Raw genomic sequence first — 24,552 nt, forward strand, 5'->3', positions numbered from 1 at the left:
GCTAATCGGATCAGTACCTAAACCTGAGCAAGAACCAGAACTAGAACCTCTTTCCTGAGTGATCCTCACTAAACTGAAATACAACATCCCAATGATTAGAACATACCCAAGAATTCCCCTCCCTATAAGCTTCTCATATTCTCCAAGACTCTCCCTGATTCGAATATGGATCCTGTGCTTTCAGTATTACGGTCCCAATACTACCTTCCACACCTATCCATACTTTCCTCACAAATCATCTTGAATCATATAAGTCACCTACCTAAAATGATGCACCAATAACTCACTAAACAACGCCACTAAACCCACTGAAGCATATATTAGGCTCTCCTAGGTTCCCGACCTCACCTTGCCCTCAACTGTTGAAAGGCTTCCAACAATGTCAACTAACTACCTCATGAATATAGTCACATGTGACAAAGATTAGAAAATCCTTTAAGAACGAGACTCAACCCTAGAACGCTTGGACTCAAACAAGAGTTGCACAATACATTCAGATCCATCACTTTGATAGTTGTTTAACCACTTTAGTCATACCCGGTTCTAGTCCATCCATTATTATACTTCCAATTGTCCTTAAGCAACCAATCCTTAGCGAACCTTAGATTATCCTTGACAGTTGTTTAACCACTTTAGTCATATCCAGTTCTAGTATTTTTTTTTCCTTTTAATGCCCTAGGCATTTGGAAAATTAGAACATGTGAATATTATAACATATGCAATCGATCCTATATCTGAAGCATATGAGACACGATTCATAATGTCTTACATAAAGACATGATACTTGACTAGTCTTTTGCAATAATATTTCCATATATAGAATTACCAATGTTGAAATATTTCAACATGGTATTCATATATATATCTATGACTAAGTTTGATTAATACTTCAATCTAAACTTTTTGATTCGAAATAAAGTATAAGTTTCCTCTCCCTTACTATAGAGAAACAACTTTTCAACCTTTGCAAATTTGCAAATTAGAACTTTGTTTCCTATAAATAGTATTGCTAACTTGCCACACTTACAATAATAATTATGCTCCCACTAGCATAACAATTATTTTGTAACTAGCATAACATTTATGCTCCCACTAGCTTTGACATGCATCCAAAATTAGTTGGACTTCTAGAAATAAATACTTTATTGACTTTCTTACCAAAGTTTAGATTTCTGATAGGAGAAGCTTCGATAAGACTTTATCTAAGCACATACACCTTTTATTAGAAAGCCCATATGCATGTCTAAACCATTTTAGAACTTATATGTAACATCCCAAAATTCAAGGCCAAAAATTTCGTTTTGATTAAGTTATAATATAAAACCATCAGTAATAAAACATGCATATTCATATCTCATGTCAAAACCAAAGTGTCAATAATGCTTGGATCTAGGTTTCTCTATTGTACATGCAAGTTATCCAAGACTATAAACCCTAATTCTTGGATCTAGGTTTCTCTATTGTACATGCAAGTTATCCAAGACTATAAACCCTAATTCTAGCATTTATGTAATCATATTAACATGAGAATAGGTTTAAGATGTTACCTTGATTGTTATGTAGCAATAACAATCTCAAATCTCCTTGTATTGACTTTAGAAAGCTTAGAGTCACAAATGTCACTCCTCTAATGGTTCACAAACACCATAAGAAAGAGGATGAAGAGGAGAGATGATGGAGGCTGCCCTAAAACGTGTTCTAACCCTAGAAGAGTGCTTGTCCACGTTTTTGGTCCTTTAGGGATCTATATATAGTGAGGCTATTAGGGTTATCTAACAAGGAAACCCTAATTTGGATGCTTAAGCCCTAAGCAACCCATAGACTCCTTTTATTAAGGCCTTGGACGATTTCCTTATGGGCTTCCCCATAGAATTCGTCCACCCCTTAATACAAGGCAATCCATGGCCCAAATTGCAATTATCTTATAATTACAATTCCAGTCCCTTAAGTTTAATTAATCTCTTTTAGTCACAAAACTAATTACCAATTAATTATTGACTAATATTAATTAAACAATATGATTTCTCCTTTAATATATTATTCCCATAAAATATTAATAAATCATATTTAATCCTTTCTCTCCATAATTCATCCTATCAAGTTGCTTTGGTGAAGGCAACCTAAAAGGACCATGCACCATCGGGTCAAGTACATACCAAAAATAGTCATGGACTTAGACACTAATCCAACAGTCTCCCACTTGGATAATTCTAATAACTATTCTGCGTATGACTTCAGATCCTGATCTGCAATTATAGCTTTCCAAAGTCGTTGTCAACTCTGATCCTATCAGATACGCGTGTCCTTAGATAAGGGATCTTATATTCCTCCATTCTAGATATCGTATGAGACATGATTTCAAATCATTCTCTTTGTACTATATCTCAAATTCCGATTTATGACAACTGACTAATTGAACAAATCAAATTAGCCCTAGCCTGGCGGAGCATTTACGTTTGTCATCACTAAATCATCGAGGGGCCCAAAGATATCGCTTTTATCCTACTTTGGATAAAAGGAACGGATAAACTTTGATACAATGCTCTCTTGCACTCACTCACCGAATCACACACAACAATATGTTTTATAACACCAAGTTACTAGTGTGTTTACATATTATCAATGTGCAACCAATTTGCAAGATACAACTCACACATCTCGGTTTCAAGAATATAAGATGTTATCGTCTCACCAATCACTCGTGATACAATTCATGGAGTGATCCAAGTGAGTGTGGGTTTAATCCAATGCTCAAATTATATTCATAAGCACTCATGAACGTTGCAGCAAACATTTGATTATGTCTAATACCTTATAGACAATCCACACACCAATTCACGACAGTCTTCATTCATATCTACTTCCAACGTATGAACGACTGTGGCCCGTTCGAATAATTTGACTGTTCTTAACCAATTAAATTATTCTGGAAGTCAAAACATGCAAATGTGAAACACAAGAATAATACTAATCCCATATGGCCTCAAACCTTTGAGTATAAATAAAACACCTTTTATTTATCACCATATCGATTACTCATTATTTGTCGTTACGGGTAATCAACTTCTTACTTGAATTATTACACTTGTCCCATGCTCCTAGCATGCACACAATGTTTACCATGGTTCTTACTTTTGTGAAATAGATCACATTTCCAATCATTCTCATTTCACAACTCCAAATCCTTTTTCATAAGTGTGAGAATATCAAATTCTTATTACTTATAAAATATGCTAGATTCTAACATTCTATGCAATGATCCTTTCATAATGTCACTGCACCAAAGTCACAAAGACTATTGCCAATGATATTACAAAGTCCTCTATTGGACATTGTTACAAGACAATTCCTTAGATATGATGTCTCTCACTCAAAGTACATTCCTTTGAACATCCTTTTGCATAAAAGTTTCTAATCTAGACATAGATTTTCAATATTCAATTCCCAATATGGACATGCTTCCATATTTTCCATATGACAACTCATTCTTGATAGAATCTTATCTATTCGTAATGATGTCGATATGGTCCATCCAATATGGAAACATTTCCATAATTTCCATATGACAACTCATTCTTAATAGAATCTTTTCTATTCATAATAATGTCGATATGGTCCATCCAATACCATGCTTCCAACTACTCACAAGTGACCAATCCTCGTCAAACTTTGGATTGTCCTTTGATAGTTGTTTAATTATTTTAGTCAAAACCAATTCTAGTCCCTTTTCCCTCTAAATGCGCTCGACATTTGGAAAATTTTATAATGGTCAAACATTAAAGCATTTTCAATCGATCCTATACCCGAAGCATATGGGACACGACGCATAATGTTTTATTTGCTATGTTCTCAAAATTCGAATTGTGAAGAGGAATGCCGTAATCATAATCGAAATTTTAAGAACACACTATGTACCCTTGACTAAATTTATTAACATTTCTCAACCTAATCTTTTAGATTTGAAATGAAGCATAATATTCTGTCCCTTAATTATAGCAGAACAACTTTACAACCCTTACGACTTTGCAAGGTCTAACTCTTGTTTTCTATAATTAATATTGCCAACTTGCAATACGTGCCTTAATAATCATACAATCATAACATTTATGCTCCCACTATCATGATGATTATTATAAAACATAACACTTATGCTCCCACTAGCTTTGACATGTATTCAGAAACAGCTTAACTTTCAGAAAAACAATGCTTATTGAATTTCTTAAGTTCATGTTTCTAATACTTAGTGCTTTGATAATCTTTTATCAATTCTTCTTGAACTTATACACCTTTGCCTTAGATAGTTCATATGTGTGTGTAAACAATTGCCAAACCTCACAATTCAAATTATGTAAAAGGGATACCGTAACCATCATCGAATTCGAGAATGCAATTTTACAATCACTATCTTCTTAAAATCTTTCTTAGTGAAAGCATTTCCTCACAATCATTTTCATGAAGGAGGAAATCTTATGACACTTAGATTTAAACATTGTATTTGTTCCTATCCATGTGAATTTTTCAAAACCAAAGTTTACTACAAATTCAAACTCATATGGATCGAACTTTCTTAATCTCGATTTCTTGCCTTATGGTAGCACAGCTGCCCACCACGTCTTCCAAGCAGTTAAGCAGCTCACCTTTTCTTATCAATGTAATTTCCATTGATCAAGGTCCTTGCCTTTTATGCATTCAAATGAGAACTCATAGGACTCACATGCATAATTAACTCGATTGGATTGGCACAAAAACAAAATAATGTCAACACGATAGGTTGTAAACCTCAACTCGTGTGCTAGTGATGATCAATAAGGTCTATTTTTGATTTGTTCTTGAAACCTTTCAAGACCATTAAGACTCTCACTGACTCCTTGACATATAAGATTCTCTTGTCAATAACCATTTCTTGACAAACAAATATTCAAGAGTTAGTGTAGTGTTTATCAAAACACTTCATAAATGGGTCCTAGTTGGTCTTTGTCTTATCCAAGACATAACAACTTTCTACATTTGATGAATGTTATAAACCTTCTTAATACTTTTCCACTCAATGTCACAATCTTAACTCTAAGACTTGTTTTGGAACAAAGTATGATTGACTTCTTGATTTAACCATTTCTTCAATTCTTGATTTCTCTTCTTAGACATACAATTGTACTAAGACTCACTTAGAGGATCAATTGCGATATGGTTCTAAATCATTAAGACCTATCATAAAGCATAAAAGGTACTCTCCCTTCTTCTTAGAATAGATAAACTTTTATCTTTCTGCCTACTTGATTCTTCTTATTCGTTCTGCTATTGATTTAAACCTTTTCAATCAATTCAGAATTACACCTAATCTTGTAAGTATAATCATATTTACTAAACCTTTAGTAAATCATGACAAATATCTTTGTTACTCTTATGGTGGACTTGATCAACACGCGACTTTGTGTATTCGATCTCCAAGTCCTTCACTTGACACTTTGTCAATGAATTAGTCTAATTTCCAAATATGAAATTCCTCATTCATCGTGCAACCAAGTTGCATGATTCCAAGTTTCTGTCCAATTGAAACTTGGGCGATGAGAAACTCTCCCTATTTGGTAAACTCTTGACTTTCCATAAATAACATAATAAGAACCAAATCTATTATTGATAATAATAGAAACATTCAAACATCAATTATTCATATACGCCATTGCAAGGATAAATAAATAATATAAAATCAAAATTTATTTTACTGCGGAAAAATTTTGTCCTTACAATGCAATTCATTGAAAAACTATGCTAATACATCTTTCTTAGCTATCTAATTCTAACTCTAAGTAGTAGCTCAAGAATCTAATCTTCGAGAAATGCGATCAAAATCCATTCCTTCACAGTTAGATTCTGCTCACTTCTTCCCTTAAGCTTCCTTTCTTTTCTTCGATCCTACAAAACATCAATTGCAATCTTATCACATTATGTATTAGGAATCTAGAATAGAAGCTTAAAAGAGTTAGTTAATGGATTTTACCTATATTAGAGCCATACGTTTCGACTCTCCCATCTCTTAGATCTCTTAGGTAAATGGGGCAGCTTCGTCTCTAATGCCCTTTTCTCTTGGCATTAAAAGCAAATTGACTCTTTTGGAACATGACATGGAACTACTTCAGACACTGCCTTTCTCTTATGATCAAACTTTTCGATCATAACATGTCTTTCGTTTCCATTATCTATATCCATAGAGGTCTTGAAGGCAGATTCACTAATCAACTTTTCTTTTCTATTGCGCCAAACCATTGTTGATTCAGCAGCAATAAGCATATAGGTGAGATCTATAAGGGTCACGTTGCGGTTCATCATATAGTACTCTCTTACGAACTCACTATATAAGTTAGGAAGTGACTGAAGAACCCAATCAACAGCCATTTCCTCACAGACAACGGATCCCAACATTCTTAACCTATCAATGTGCGACTTCATCCCTAGGACGTGTACACACACCGACTTTCCTTTCTTTATGTTTACTTGCCAAAAGGGCTTGAGTGATCTTGAGCTTTTCAAGTCTTCGAACTTGTGGGTTAAGGAGTACAATTTGAGGAGGTGGAGGAAGTGAAGCATGATTTCTTGTTCCTCGATCGAATCGTGGAATATCATATTCATGTGGAATGCTTGTTCCACGGGATTTGAGAAGACCATAGTTGTCAAACTTTGACATCTACAAAATGGGAGAAAACGAATTCAAGTTAGTTGATTGATTGAGTCCTTAGTAAATCACCCAAATGAGATACTAAGGCTAGGACCCAACATAATGTTCTACAACTCGGGAGAGGGATGCCGTAACCCAAATTGCAGAACATTTGAAGGTAAGTGAATGATGATTCACTAATTTCCACCATGAAAAACGAAAAAGAAATTTAGGTTTTAAATCTATGAAAACTCCTAGATCCTATAAGATTCATTGAACATTCCAATGGCATGTTTAAATCTCGATATGCCCCTCTTGTTTGTGACTGGGATGCTGTGACAACCCGAAATTTCCATTTGTACGAACAATATCTATTCAATAGAAGCCAGTCCAGTTTCAGTGATTTTCAGACTTTTCCAAACAAGTTTGTGTACATTAGGGTTTACGTTTAAGGAGATATCAGGAGAGTGGATGCTCCTGGGTTTGTGAAACTTGAACATTCCAAGTTTCATAATGTCATAGTCCAAATTCCGGAATAAAAATATTTTCTGCCAAAATATTTCAGGACTATAAATAGATTTCTGAGTTAAATTAATTCATTATTCACAATTCCAACTAGAGAAAATCCATTTTCTCTCTGACGGATCTTCGGGTTTTCATCCCAGATTGTGAGTCTACTTTCCTAGATGTGTTTTAGTACTTGTTATATGCTTTATAACATTTTTACATGCCTAAAATGCAAGATCCGGGAGCTTACGGCCCAAGAACGTTCTTGGGGTGTAAACTCCAAAACAAGGCCTAAAAGCTACCTAGTCCCGATTCCTTGTTAGACAACTAGTTAAGGACTTAGTGTAGGATCTTTTGAGGCTAGAAATCATCCAAGGACATAAAGCTTTTGGAGTTTACGGCCCAAGAGTTTCTTGGACCGTAAACACCATTTCCAAGGGCCAAAGTGAGCCCTAAATCACCCCTAAGGCTTAAGACATTTACCCCCTAATGCTTGTAGCTAATTTGGACACCAAAACACTTCAAAATCATAAAGTTTTAGGAGTTTACGGCCAAGATATGCTCTTGGGCCGTAAACCCCTTATTCAAGGGCTAAGAGTGCCCTAAACACCCCTAAGGCTTTAAGACAATTACCCTTTAATACTTAGGACTTGAATGGGGAATTAATTACATCAAAATCATCCCTTAAAGGGAGTTTACGTCCAAGGAACATCACTTGGGCCGTAAACTCCAAGTGAAGGCACAAATATGTGCCTAATGTCCCCTTTAGCCTTAGACAAAAACATAGAAGCTATCCTACTTGTGCAAGTGACTTAAAAGAATTAAAACCAACACCCCATAGGAGTTTACGGCCGTAAACTCTAGGGGAAATGGTCTTTAGGCCGTAAAATCCTCTATGGAGCATTCTAGGGCCTTAAACTACTTCAAGGATTATTCCAACAAAGCTAGGCTTATTCTAGGATCAATATAGCACCTTAAAACACCCAAAACCACCAAGTGAGGAGTTCACTGCCGTAAACTCATGGTTTAAGGTAGTTAGTACAGCAGTAGTTCCTATAATACAAAACTACAGTACTACAATGATTTACCCATTACATATTTTTAGTGATAACCTCACTTAAACATTAATGTACAAACTATATTTTGCTAAATGATAGTTACACTTGGGAAATTACACACTTTTACAACAAACGAGCATACAAAACATTTAAGCCTTGGTAGAAGGCTACTTTAATAGAAAATATAGGTTTTTCTAAGAGATTCAAACTTTTACAAACACTTACATACAATTTACAACTTATACTTACGACAAGTTCAAACGTTTTGATAACAAACATCGACACTAAAATACTTATGAACTCACCAGCTTAATGTTGATAAACTCTTTCAAAATAACTTGTATTCTCAGGTCATCAGTAAGCAGGTACCGAGGCCAGCTTTTGAGAAGATGGAGCGCATCCAAGACTCATCATATTATTATTTTGATTTACCTTATATTTTTGGTGTCTAAAACTGTACAGAACACACTTGTATTAAAATTATATATTTAATGCAATGGATGATGTTGTTTGCTTATTTACATTTACTGTGTTGTGATACTTTACATGACGTCCTCCGCCCCAGAACGTTTCCGTCGTTCTTGGTTTTGGGGTGTGACAGATGCCGAGGATCACAAAGCGGGTGTGAATAACCATGAAAACTTACATGGTGCCCCCACATGTCACAGTCACCTATTTGATGTGTCGGTAAACCACACACGCTCCACCGAACTATGACAAACATTGAGTCACCCTTTGCTACCTTTGCTTAGAACCATTTAGTGTGCCGGTAAACCACACACGCTCCACTAACGTCTTCGCATGGGCAGAAAGTGATATTTCATGGAATTGCATCAATTCACTTTTGCCTAAGTAACTAAGATTGAGAATTTTATGAAAACATTTAGTTACTTTAATAATTCATTATACTTATAATGGAAGGTTTCGTCCTATGCTACCCGTTCGGCTAACGACCCTCCACTAGTCAAGAGTGCGGTGGGTAAGAGTGGATACCCATTTAGTCGCCATTTTATAGGCAATTTCCTTAAACACCCCTTATAGACCAGCTTCGTGAATGAGGCCTACTAACGTTAAGACTGACTTTTACTCATACATATATATAATGTTAGACTTTTAATGTTATATATAGTATAGGGTGTATTTTACACTTTTAAAATACTATGTGGTCAAATTTAATAATTACACTTTTAATTCAATTAAATTGTTAACCTAAACTTTTTTGGATTTATTAAACCTCTTTTAATTATACACCTTAATTAATTAATAAAACCATAAGGGTGTGATTTGAACTTTTCAAAACAATGCTAGGGTTTTAGAAGTTAACATTCCAAAACTTTTCAAAACATTAGGGTTTAGAATTTAAATATAAATCAAAATTAAACTATTAATCAAAATTTAAATACCAAAACTTGAGGGCAAGTTTTGAAACCTTTTTCAAAACATTAGGGTTTCAACTATTTAAATTTCAAAACAACCAAACTTTTTGGGTTCAAATTTAAACTATAAAACCTAAAAGGGAAAATATGAAACTTTTCAAGGCACAAGGATCAAATAACAAATAATCTAAATTAAAATTTAACCACATAATTATGCATATTTGATTTATTTAATGATTTCTTGCAAAACAATTTACCAATTTAATCAAAATAATTAATCAATTATCACATAAGGAAACAAATATTTTATTAATTGATAAATATCTTCAATTAGATCAAGAATATAGTCAAATATATCATAAAATCGGATTTATATTGATCTAATATGATAAGGCAGCTATCCTTAAGCAAAAACAACAAGAAATCCCGGTTTTCCCTCCTTTTGACGAGTTGACTCGTCGAGTCAAGCATGTACTCGTCGAGTCAGCATGGACTCGGCGAGTTCAGCTATGGACTAGGCGAGTCCAGCCTCCAGAAACACAAAAACGAATTTTTCAAATATATAATGCATCAATACAAAAGAAACCAATCTAGGCTCTGATACCACTGATGGGTTTTGGTCATAAGACATCCTATGTGCTCATACAAACCCTAATGCTTGGATCTAGGTTTCTCTATTGTACATGCAAGTTATCCAAGACTATAAACCCTAATTCTAGCATTTATGTAATCATATTAACATGAGAATAGGTTTAAGATGTTACCTTGATTGTTATGTAGCAATAACAATCTCAAATCTCCTTGTATTGACTTTAGAAAGCTTAGAGTCACAAATGTCACTCCTCTAATGGTTCACAAACATCATAAGCAAGAGGATGAAGAGGAGAGAGGATGGAGGCTGCCCTAAAACGTGTTCTAACCCTAGAAGAGTGCTTGTCCACGTTTTTGGTCCTTTAGGGATCTATATATAGTGAGGCTAGTAGGGTTATCTAACAAGGAAACCCTAATTTGGATGCTTAAGCCCTAAGCAACCCATAGACTCCTTTAATTAAGGCCTTGGACGATTTCCTTATGGGCTTCCCCATAGAATTCGTCCACCCCTTAATACAAGGCAATCCATGGCCCAAATTGCAATTATCTTATAGTTACAATTCCAGTCCCTTAAGTTTAATTAATCTCTTTTAGTCACAAAACTAATTACCAATTAATTATTGACTAATATTAATTTAACAATATGATTTCTCCTTTAATATATTATTCCCATAATATATTAATAAATCATATTTAATCCTTTCTCTCCATAATTCATCCTATCAAGTTGCTTTGGTGAAGGCAACCCAAAAGGACCATGCACCATCGGGTCAAGTACATACCAAAAATAGTTATGGACTTAGACACTAATCCAACATATACATGGTCTCATTCTAAGGCCCAACATCATATAATCATTAAGGCCCAAACTATGGCCTGTCTATGGCCCAATTTTCCAAATTGGGCCTAAGCCCCTTACATGGGCCTTACCCTAGGCCCATTAAATTACTCTAGACCATTTGCTTGATCTTGGATAGCCCATTTAATAACCCAATCATCAAGGCCCAATAGAAAGGCCCAACAATAAACCCAAGTGAAATTAGGGTTTCACATAAAATGATGATTAGGGTTAAGTTTCCTACTTAACCCATTAAGGACTTAATCCATTAAGTCCAATATTGCTTAGATTAATTTCTGCCAATGATTATTATTTAATATTCCAAGTTATTAATAAGTCTCGGGTGTCTCGATTAATTCCCCAAAATTAGGGTTTCATGGCATTAGGGTTTTCCAAACCCTAATTAGGGTTTCTAACCCATCTTAGTCCAATAGGCCCATTAGCTAAGTCCTTGGATCCATTAGGGTCCATTAAGCCCATTAGACATATGTTTGGGCTTTTATGTCCATTAAGCCTCATTGGGCCCATTTGGTTTTCAAGGCCCATTAGGGTTTTAGTCCCTTGACCAAACATCCCCAAACTAGCAATCCCAACACAACTAAGTGTGACATCCCCATTTTCACGGCCAGAAAAGACCGATTTTGTTTATGCTTTGTTTGAAAATCAGAGTAACATTTTAAATAAAAGTGTTGCGGAATTTGTCCCAAAAAAAATATGATAAAGATTTATCAAAAGCATTTCCAAGGAAATGTATTTCATTAAAAGACTTCGGATGTCATGTTCGATACAGATCAAAAGCATAAACAGTACAATATAAGCCTTACTACATTATTTCATATCTACAGGCCTATATCCGTAATCCTTCATCCAAAACATCACATCTATGCTCATGCGCTACTACCTGTAATACAAGAAACTGAGTGGGTTAGGCTGGGGAGCCTGGTGAGCACATAGGGTTTTCAACCCACAATAAATAAGTTTATTAATTTCATCAATCAACAATAACCCGATTTGTAACAACTCAAATTTTTCAAACAAATTTTTCATTTTTAAAACATAATATTTTCCATTAAAACAAGGCATAAATAGTTTAATTATTCGGTCAATACATTTATTCAAACTCCCAAGATCCTAAAACCATCTTCAGTGTGTATCGATCATGCCGGCGCCTTCCCACGGTCCTCGCTAGTACCTGAAATACATACATACACAACAACTGTAAGCATAAATGCTTAGTGAGTTCCCCAATATACACTTACACACGTACGCCTTTCCAGGCCCTGACCTTCTGGTCCTCATTACATCGCCTTCCGGCCCATAACATAATCGCCTTTCGGCCCATAACATATTGCCTTCCGGCCCACATATCATACATAGCACATATCACACTTAACTTACCACATATAGCATACATATCCATATAACACTTAACTTACCACTTATAGCATACATATCCATATAACACTTAACTTACCACTTATAGCATATAAACATAATACATAACATACTTGACCTTCCGGTCACACAGTCAAACCCTTCCGGGTACAGTATAGTGAGAAGACTCACCTCGTAAGTGCTGAAAGCTAGCAACTCCTGAAATCACTCGCGCACAAACCGACGAGCTACAACCCTCCTATCACATTACATAACTCATTAACACTCATATCAGCTAAATGTGACTATCCCTAAGAAGTCAGACTTAGGTCAACTCTGGTCAACGGTCAACGGTCAACCCGACTGGACTCGGCGAGTACCATGGCGACTCGGCGAGTCTAGTCGTCCTCACAGATTCCTGAATATTCCCTTTCTACTCGTCGAGTATACCTCTTGACTCGACGAGGTCCTCGTGGAAGAATCGCGGGGCCACCCCGACTCCACTCGCCGAGTCTGATGAACAACTCGGCGAGTCCCAGCACATCTTCAAGCTACTCGCCGAGTCTGAAGAACAACTCGGCGAGTCCATGCCATGCAGACGAGTAACTGCTTCCTGGGATAGGTCTCGTCCCGAAGTACACATGCATGGGACCTTCTGGACCTCTAAAGGTCCTAATACAAGACTATAATCGTGGGGTAACAAGGCATTTCTTCATCAAATCACTAAATGGGTTCTATAAACCCTAATTTCATAATTACATCAAAATAACAGAGCAAACACGAATTCTTACCTGGATGATGTGTTCTCTGTATTCCCAACCTCAGAATGTGACCCCCTTGCTGCTCTTTTAGCCAATCCTCCCTCTTCCTTGCACACCCACTCTTCTCTAACCAATAATGGCCTAAGATCCTTGCTCCTGCTGCACTTAATCGATTTAGGGTTCCTCTCAGAAGGCAAAAACGAACAATGACGGCCAATGGACCCCTTTTATACGTCCCAACCTTGAACGGTTAGGGTTTCTGCTGAACAGCGTCGACTCGCCGAGTCCATATCTGGACTCGTCGAGTCCAGTCGCGGACCCGCGACCAAGTCCGCGATCCTACTCGGCGAGTCTAGGCACCAACTCGCCGAGTCCCCTCTTAAATCACCCCAAAAACATAATTTTAATAATACCTGAGGTTCCGGGCTGTTACAATTCTCCCCCACTTGGATTAGACTTCGCCCTCGAAGTCTCATTCTGCAAATAGTTCCGGATGCTGCTCCCGCATTTCACGCTCCGGTTCCCAAGTCATTTCTGATCCCTTACGGTGTTGCCATTGAACCAACACCAGAGGTACTTCCTTATTCCTCAGAACCTTGATCTTCCGATCCCTGATAGCCACTGGTCTTTCCGCGTAATTCAGGCTCGCATCCACCTGAATATCCTCCAATGGAACCACTGCCGACTCATCGGCTATGCACTTCCTCAACTGCGATACATGAAAAGTGTCATGGATCTGACCCAACTCCGCTGGCAACTCCAACCGATAGGCTACCTGGCCTACTCTTGCAATCACACGAAATAGCCCAATGTACCGGGGCCCCAATTTGCCCCGCTTCCTGAATCGAATCACTCCTTTCCAAGGAGAGACCTTCAGGAGAACGAAGTCGCCGACTTGAAATTCAAGCTCGGATCGGCGCCTGTCTGCGTAACTCTTCTGTCGGCTCTGGGCAGTCAATAATCTTTGTCTCACTTGTTGAATCTGCTCTGTCGTCTGGAGTATGATCTCCGTGCTGCCCATCACTCTCTGTCCCACCTCCCCCCAGCAAATGGGAGTCCGACACCTCCTACCATACAACAGCTCGAAAGGTGGCATACCAATGCTCGAATGATGGCTGTTGTTGTAGGAGAACTCTGCCAAAGGTAAGTACGCATCCCAACTACCCCCGAAGTCTAACACACACGCTCGGAGCATGTCTTCCAGCGTCTGTATTGTCCGTTCGCTCTGACCGTCTGTCTGGGGATGGTATGCGGTACTAAAATGCAATTTAGTACCCAGCTCCTCATGGAATTTCTTCCAGAATCTAGAAGTAAAGCGCACATCACGGTCTGACACAATTGAGATCGGCACCCCGTGCCGAGACACCACCTCTCTAACGTATATCTCCGCCAATTTCTCCGCCGAAGAACTCTCACTGATGGCAAGGAAATGTGCACTCTTTGACAACCTATCCACGATCACCCAAATTGCGTCGACTCCCCTAGCAGTCCTCGGCAATTTGGTGATAAAATCCATAGTAATCTGCTCCCACTTCCACTCGGGGATCTCCAATGGCTGTAACTTGCCATGCGGTCTCTGGTGCTCAGCCTTAACCCTACGGCAGGTCAAGCACCTCTCAACGAACCATGCCACGTCCCTCTTCATACAGGGCCACCAATATTCCTTCCTTAGATCCAGATACATCTTTGTAGCACCGGGATGGATCGAGAATTTCGATTTATGAGCCTCTTCCATCAACGTAACACGCGTACCTCCCACGAACGGCACCCAAATCCGACCCCGAAACGTCATAAGGCCTCGACCATCCTTGACAAACTCTGAGACTAACCCCACAACCCGCTCCTTCTTCTGCATTTCTGGTCGCACAGCCTCAGCCTGTGCCCTACGAATATCGTCCAATACAGGAGTCATCACGGTCAGTCTCAAGCACACATCTCGCAATGGGGTGCTCTCCGCCCTGCGGCTCAATGCATCGGCTACCACATTAGCCTTGCCTGGGTGGTACAGGATCTCGCAATCATAATCCTTGACCACATCCAACCACCTCCTCTGACGCATATTTAGGTTGGGTTGATCCATCAAATACTTCAAACTCTTATGGTCCGTGTATATCGTACATCGAACCCCATACAAGTAGTGGCGCCAAATCTTGAGAGCGAACACTACTGCCCCCAGTTCTAAGTCATGCGTGGGATATCTCGCCTCATGAGGCTTCAGCTGCCTCGATGCATAAGCTATCACATGACCCCTCTGCATCAACACTGCACCCAATCCCGAAATCGATGCGTCGCAATATACCACGAAATCTTCCATCCCTTCTGGGAGAGCTAATACCGGGGCTTCGCACAATCTCTGGCGAAGTGTCTCAAAGGAGGTCTGCTGCTCGGGCCCCCATGAGAACGTAACACCCTTCCGGGTCAATCTGGTGAGTGGCACTGCAATCTTGGAGAAATCCTTGATAAATCTCCGATAATACCCTGCCAACCCAAGGAAACTTCTGATCTCAGAGGGTGACTTCGGCACCTCCCAACTCATCACCGCCTCAACCTTGGCCGGGTCGACCAATATCCCTTTCTGATTAACCACATGTCCTAGAAACTGGACCTCCCGCAACCAGAATTCACATTTGGAGAACTTTGCATAAAGCTTCTCCGACCTCAATACCTCAAGGACCTCCCTCAAATGTTCCTCATGCTGCTCTCTCGACCTCGAATACACCAGAATGTCGTCGATAAATACGATCACTGACCGATCCAACATCGGCCTGCATACCCTGTTCATGAGATCCATGAACACAGCCGGGGCATTGGTGAGTCCAAAAGGCATCACCACAAACTCATAATGCCCGTATCGCGTTCTAAACGCTGTCTTCTGGACATCTTCATCCCGTACTCTCACCTGATGGTAACCCGACCTCAGATCGATCTTGGAAAACCAAGATGCTCCCTGCAACTAATCGAATAGATCATCGATCCTCGGCAACGGGTAACGGTTCTTGACCGTTAGCTTGTTCAACTCCCGGTAATCAATGCACATCCGGTGTGAACCATCCTTCTTCTTGACGAACAAAATAGGTGCTCCCCATGGCGAGCTGCTCGGCCGAATGAATCCCTTCCCCAGCAACTCCTGGAGTTGCGAGGACAACTCTTGCATCTCTGGAGGTGCAAGACGATAGGGCACTTTAGCAATAGGTGCTGCCCCCGGAACCAGATCAATACTAAACTCTACTTGCCTCACAGGCGGTACTCCCGGCAACTCCTCGGGAAAGACATCTGAAAATTCGCGCACCACCGGAACTTCCTCAACTGACTTCGGTTTCTCGGAAACCTTCCGCGTATCCATCACATACGCCACAAAACCTTTACAGCCCTGCCGTAGACACTGCCTCGCCCTAGCGGCCGAACAAAAAGCTGATCCCGAACGGGTACCCTCGCCGTACACCGAAAGAACTCCCCCTCTAGGGTCTCGTATAGTCACCAACTGACGCTCACAGTCGATAACAGCGCCGAACCGGCTCAGCCAGTCCATGCCCACGATGACACAGACATCCCCCATCGCGATAGGAATCAGGTCAATCGGGAATCCAACCCCGAAAATCTCTAGTACACATCCCCGAAGAACCTCCGTAGCACAAATCACCTTCTCGTCAGCTATAGAGACTCTCAAAGGTCGACTCAACGACTCACGACCAACACCAATATGCTGACTAAAGGCTAAGGACACAAAGGACCTACTCGCACCCGAGTCAAATAACACTAAGGCAGGCACAGAGTTCACAAGAAAAGTACCTACGCATATAATAACATAAGCATAACATCTTGACATTAAAATAAGTACATGAATTAAAACATACCTGCCACAACGTCGGGCGCAGCGCGGACCTCCTCCGCAGTCAGCTGAAAGGCTCTCCCACGAGCCCTCGGGGCCTCGACCTTCACCGGTCGAGTCTCAGTAGTCCTGGCAACAGGTGCAGATCCCTGACGAAGCTGAGGGCACTCGGCCTTCCGATGGCCGGTCTGGTTGCAATGAAAGCAAACCATAAATCCCTTGGGACACTCCCTAGCAATGTGTCCCTCTTTGCCACACTTGTAGCAAGCACCGGCTCGACACGCCCCATCATGGCCCTTACCGCACTTTACGCAAGTGCGGTTCTTCGAACCTCCCGTCCTCGAATCGGCGGACTTGATCCGCTTAGCTGCCGGCTGAGACTGAGCCGGTCGCCGGTCTGCCTGCTGAGACTCGGCCTCCTCCCTGGCCTGAGTCTCTAACTCGATCTCACGCTTCCTGGCATTCGCCTGAAGCTCAGCAAAAGTATGGTAAGTGGAGTTTGACACAAACTCCCGGATCTCCCTCCTCAGAATACCCAAGTACCGGCTCATCCGAGCCTGCTCTGTGGCCACTAGCTCAGGGCAAAACATCGCCCTCTCGTGGAACTTCCGCGTGATCGCCGCCACCGAATCAGTACCCTGCTTGAGGGCTAAGAACTCCTGAACCAATCGTTCCCGCTCCACCGGGGGAACGTACTCATCCCTGAACATGGTAGTGAACCCCTCCCATGTCACTGCCGCAGTCTCTGCTAAAGTGAAGTTCGCCGTCACGAACTTCCACCAGTCCTTGGCTCCCAGACGGAGCTGGTTCAAAGCGAACCGTACCCTCAGGTGCTCCGGGCATGAACAAGTGTAGAAGCACCCCTCTATATCTGCGATCCACCTCATCGCAGCAATCGGATCCTGCGTCCCGTCGAACTCTGGTGGCTTCGTGTTGCTGAACTCTCGGAACAGCAATGAATCACCCCCCTGTGGCCTAGCAGCGGCCACAGCTGCGGTAGCTGCAGCGGTTGCAGCCTCAGTCAATGCGGCGTACCGCTCGTCGAACGTCTCCATAAGGGTGGTCTTGATAGACCCAAACATCTCCGGGATCTCGGCCCGGATCGCCGCCGCCACCTCCTCGTGGATCATCTGACGAATATCCTCGTCACTCACACCGCTCGTACTCGCCCCGTGTCGCGGTCTAACCATGGTATCTCTGAAATACAACATAAAATTATCAAAGATTCTATCAAGTGTAATTGCACTCGATAACGCGACCCTACCCCGTCCCCGACATCCAGGGATTCTTACTTGGGTCTCCCACTGACCCGGTGTCCTCGGTAGTACGGGCCCAATACTACCGACCACACCGCATCAGTGTTCATCCCAAGTCCTCCTCCCCAAACTTCGGATAGTGAGTACTCTACTTCTGATACGCTCAAGCTACCCGCATACTAGCAAAGCATCACATATAGGCAACTTCCCTAGACTAAGGCATCACAAATCAGGCCACTCTAGTCCTAACATGAATACCTAGTCTTCTAGCATGCATGACAATTCATATCATATAATATTGTAAGGTATTTTGGGGATCTTTTACCGTTCGGGCGCTGACTGATCGTACACACTGTTTCTTTCTTGCTTACCACAAAACCATTTACAAAAGCTTATGCCTTTATTTGAAAAGTTTCCTCAAATCCTCAGTTTGAGTTCAGTTACCCCCGAAGGTGCACCCGAATCCCTCAAACCAAGGCTCTGATACCAATTGTAACAACTCAAATTTTTCAAACAAATTTTTCATTTTTAAAACATAATATTTTCCATTAAAACAAGGCATAAATAGTTTAATTATTCGGTCAATACATTTATTCAAACTCCCAAGATCCTAAAACCATCTTCAGTGTGTATCGATCATGCCGGCGCCTTCCCACGGTCCTCGCTAGTACCTGAAATACATACATACACAACAACTGTAAGCATAAATGCTTAGTGAGTTCCCCAATATACACTTACACACGTACGCCTTTCCAGGCCCTGACCTTCTGGTCCTCATTACATCGCCTTCCGGCCCATAACATAATCGCCTTTCGGCCCATAACATATTGCCTTCCGGCCCACATATCATACATAGCACATATCACACTTAACTTACCACATATAGCATACATATCCATATAACACTTAACTTACCACTTATAGCATACATATCCATATAACACTTAACTTACCACTTATAGCATATAAACATAATACATAACATACTTGACCTTCCGGTCACACAGTCAAACCCTTTCGGGTACAGTATAGTGAGAAGACTCACCTCGTAAGTGCTGAAAGCTAGCAACTCCTGAAATCACTCGCGCACAAACCGACGAGCTACAACCCTCCTATCACATTACATAACTCATTAACACTCATATCAGCTAAATGTGACTATCCCTAAGAAGTCAGACTTAGGTCAACTCTGGTCAACGGTCAACGGTCAACCCGACTGGACTCGGCGAGTACCATGGCGACTCGGCGAGTCTAGTCGTCCTCACAGATTCCTGAATATTCCATTTCTACTCGTCGAGTATACCTCTTGACTCGACGAGGTCCTCGTGGAAGAATCGCGGGGCCACCCCGACTCCACTCGCCGAGTCTGATGAACAACTCGGCGAGTCCCAGCACATCTTCAAGCTACTCGCCGAGTCTGAAGAACAACTCGGCGAGTCCATGCCATGCAGACGAGTAACTGCTTCCTGGGATAGGTCTCGTCCCGAAGTACACATGCATGGGACCTTCTGGACCTCTAAAGGTCCTAATACAAGACTATAATCGTGGGGTAACAAGGCATTTCTTCATCAAATCACTAAATGGGTTCTATAAACCCTAATTTCATAATTACATCAAAATAACAGAGCAAACACGAATTCTTACCTGGATGATGTGTTCTCTGTATTCCCAACCTCAGAATGTGACCCCCTTGCTGCTCTTTTAGCCAATCCTCCCTCTTCCTTGCACACCCACTCTTCTCTAACCAATAATGGCCTAAGATCCTTGCTCCTGCTGCACTTAATCGATTTAGGGTTCCTCTCAGAAGGCAAAAACGAACAATGACGGCCAATGGACCCCTTTTATACGTCCCAACCTTGAACGGTTAGGGTTTCTGCTGAACAGCGTCGACTCGCCGAGTCCATATCTGGACTCGTCGAGTCCAGTCGCGGACCCGCGACCAAGTCCGCGATCCTACTCGGTGAGTCTAGGCACCAACTCGCCGAGTCCCCTCTTAAATCACCCCAAAAACATAATTTTAATAATACCTGAGGTTCCGGGCTGTTACACGATTACCCATTCCCGTTATCCTCTGTGACAACCCGATATTTCAACTCTATGTAATGACCTAAAAAGTCAATTATTGTAACCACTTTTGTGATAATGAAAATTAACATCGAAAATAAAATGTCCAAAAAGTTTCTATTTAATTACCTACTATGATAGATGTCATTAAACCGTGATCGTACGTAAAAAGAATGCCCAAATCTGACTTCGTATACCGAAGTTATGATTTTTCCAAGTTCGGCTTAGCAGCAGATAGCTAAAAACTCGAATCGGAGATCGAGCGACTTTTGGCCGGAATGACCTAAACGAGAATCGAAGGTCTCGACAATGGTAATTCAGCGGTAAAAAGTCTGGCAAAAACCGACGTCAGATAAAGAAGTTATGAATTTCTAAAGAAATTCCTTAAACACGACCTTTTAAAAAATAAGTAATAAAAATAATTTCAAAATTTGCCGACGGAATCTAAACGAATGTTGTAGAGCGTAGTCTCACCTACGTGTGGATATAAAGACCATCGAAAACGGAGTTCGTATGAAGAAGATATGAATTTTAGAAGTTTATTAATTAAATAAAATATAAAATTTAATTATTAATCCTTGGTATTATCCGAAGGGGAGTCAGCAAGCCTATCCGAGTTACGGCCAGCGTACCCTCGTACGCCCCGCATACTCAAGGGCTAGGCTTCGGATCGTCCATGTCTCGCCCTATGCGAAGCTAGTATCCCGTCCCATCCGAGTCTGAGGCAGTCGAGGATCCGGTCATGCGTGACGTACGCGTACGCCCAGCGTACCCTCGTACGCCCCGCGTACCGAGGCGGTTCCCAGACCCTATAAAAGGGATGCGAGGGTTCCGAAGAAAGGGCTCCATTTCTCTCATTTCTTTTGCGTTCTTGCCTCGTTTTCCATGCCCGTGCTAACCCGAAGCCCTGGTCATTTTGCTCAAGTCCCGAAGATCGTTTGTACTCCCGAGATTCCCGAGAATCCCGAGAAAATCCGTTTTCCCGAGACGAAATTTTGCCCGGTTTCCATCTCGCTTTCTTCAAACTTTCAAGTGAGTTCATACCCCTACAACCACACTTTAAATGCTTTTTAAATTCTTTTTAAACACTTTTAAGGGGGGAATACAAGTAAACACACGACTAAAATCGTGTGAAACATCGATCTTTTGCTATACTTTTCATATTGTTGTTTTAACTATCTTATGAAGTTATTATCATGCAAAACACCTCACAACACAACTTTACACTCTTGGGGTACAATATGTTTAATAAATAGAAACATGTTTTACTTATACGTTTACATACAAATACATCATATCAAGGGTAACCATCATTGTTAAACCATTTTATACATTCAAAGAACTTGTGATTTATGCTTAGTCAAGCATTGTGAAAAAGGATCAACTTTGCATACAAAACTATTACTTTAATACAGACTTAGTTGAGAATCCGTGAGACGTGTACATCTTCAAATACTACCTTTTGCTAAAAGGTATCGCTACAAGTCCTGTCTATAACCAGAGTCTCCCGTTCGGAGAACGTGTCAAATGTGTATAGATCTATACGGGAAGTCATGATCCCGCGCCCTGACTGTTATCTACAGTTCGTCCTTTAGGGTGACAGTTTGTCATAACGCTACGACGCTTGAAGAACGTCGCTACAGGAATATTATGTTTAGTATGGTTATAAAACTCATCGGATATACAATTATGATAGTACTTCTGATTAATGAATGAGTAGCTATTAAAACTATTCTTCATCTAACAAACTAAAATCTTCTAATAGGTTTTATTATATAAATCTATGCTTCAACCTTCTAAAGCATGTCATTTGCTTTCGGTTTTTAGTCTGGGACGTTAGACTAACTATTACTTTAGTAAAATATGGGATTTTCCTGTATACAAAACAAACAACTAATAGGAAAATAAGGGATTTTCTTGATTCAACTATCTGCATTTTTCAATACAAATATTCTCATGAATTTCATACTTTTATAAGAGAATAAGGGATTTTCTTGGAAAACATACACTCAATTTGGAATGGCATACAATTTTTCTAAACCACTTATGAACTCACCAACTTAATTGTTGACACTTTCTCTTTGAAATAACTTGTATTCTCAGGGAACCGCTAAGCAGGTTTGGAAATCAACTTTTGGGGATTAACACGCTGGTGTTAATTACTTCTTTTGAAAGATGTTTATGTATTTATCTTTTGAACATGTAATGAATACAATTAAGTAAACATTTTTAAAAACCTTTATATATGTATGGTGGTGTGTACTTTCCTTTCTATGAACTGTTATGATACTAAATATGACGTCCTCCGCCCCCGAACGTTTCCGCCGTTCTGGTTTAAGGGTGTGACATCCTCACTTTACGTCCCTAAACACCTATCATAAGGGCTAGCCTAAGGATCATCATCGGGATGGACACTACTGCTAAGGGGATTCCTCGGCAATAAATTTCCCAAAGGCAACCATGTGGGGGATGGAGTACACTGGTGAACACATCGTTCACAAACACCTACAGGTTGCGAGCCTACTAGTGTTCCACTGGACTGTCTAGAAGAGTCCGTGGTCGTCATCCATACTCCGCTAGATGACATAATCAACAACATCAACATCGAGGCCTCTCATCATTTTATCACACATCACCTATTACATCTACCCATGTTTTACCCCAACATTTTCATAGATATAAAATACATATACAGTTTAAATCATTGAAAACATGTATAACAATGTTCATCCAGCATAGATAGCAAGTATTAAGATAATATGCACACATAGCACGTAATTTACATAAAATACTTCATATCTATGTGTAAGCTGAAAGTAACTATGCACTCACTTGATTAGGTGGTGATTCCGAACTCATACAACACTTCGTTATCTCAAAACAATTTTCCTCGACAAAACCTAGTATCAATACCACTAGGGTTTAGTTTTTAACGTTAACCGCGACTAATTAATAGTCTAGCTATTATTACTATTATATAAGCGTTAAATAACACTCAATATAACTCATAATAATAACCCAAATAATTATTTTAAGGTCCTAATAATGTTACTATAATTAAATAAAAGCTATATTAAATATAGTATAGGCGTAGCTCACTTACAACGGGTTTTTATTAAAAACCGGGCTTCGCTGGAGCAGCGTTTCCGAGCCGAAAGCTTTTCTTCTCGGAGCTGTCAGGCACTCCGGGGCTTTCTTCTCGTGATAGGGAGGTTCCCTAGACTTGGGAGGGGTTTAGGGAGGTTATAGAGAAGTTAGAGAGAGAAATAAAGGTTTGAAGGTGTGAGGAAATTATGAAGAGTTCATCTCTTATTTATAGGAAGTGTATAGTAAAGTAGTCTCCAAGCTTCGTCCGTAACTTTTGCATACGAGCTCCATTTTTGTCTGTCTTTTTACCGTTGAGTTCCTATTAATGAGATCTTCAACTTTCATTTAGACCTCGTTGGCTAATTCTCATTCTATCTCGGATTTACAAAACTGTATCGAATTCGCCGCGCTCGAAAAGTAGAGACTAAGCTTCGTCCATAACTTTCGCATACGAGCTCCATTTTTGTCTGTATTTTTACCGTTGAGTTCCTATTAATGAGATCTTTAACTCTCATTTAGACCTCGTTGGCTAATTCTCATTCTATCTCAGATTTACAAAACTGTATCGAATTCGCCGCGCTCGAAAAGTAGGGACTAAGCTTCGTCCATAACTTTCGCATACGAGCTCTATTATCGACGTTATTTATATCCATGCATTGGTATTTAAGAGTGCTACAACTTTCATTTAGATCCCGTCGGCTAATTCTCACTCTATCTCAGATTTACAAAACTGTATCGAATTCGCAACGCTCGAAGAGTATGGACTAAGCTTCGTCCATATCTTTCGCATACGAGCTCCGTTTTCGACTGTCTTTTTATCGTTTAACTCCTATTAACAATATCTTCACTGATCGTTTAGATTATTTTGGCTAAAAATCGACCGATCTAAAATTCAGATTTCTAGATGTGAACTGTTATGCTAAATCTTAGAAAAATCATAACTTCCTCATACGAAGTCAGATTTGCATGTTCTTTTTATGCACGCTATCGGTTTAACATATACTACGACTTTCGTTTAGATCGCTAAGGCTAAATCTTGCTCTATCGTAAGTTCACTATTTACGCCTCCCGGTATCGTGTCGGTTCCGTCGCGAAACTTCGACGGGTCATAACTTCTTCGTTATAACTCGGATTTCGACGCTCTTTATATGTCCTGAAA

Source organism: Lactuca sativa, chromosome 8 (assembly GCF_002870075.4).
Source record: "Lactuca sativa cultivar Salinas chromosome 8, Lsat_Salinas_v11, whole genome shotgun sequence".
NCBI classification, from domain to species: Eukaryota; Viridiplantae; Streptophyta; class Magnoliopsida; order Asterales; family Asteraceae; genus Lactuca; species Lactuca sativa.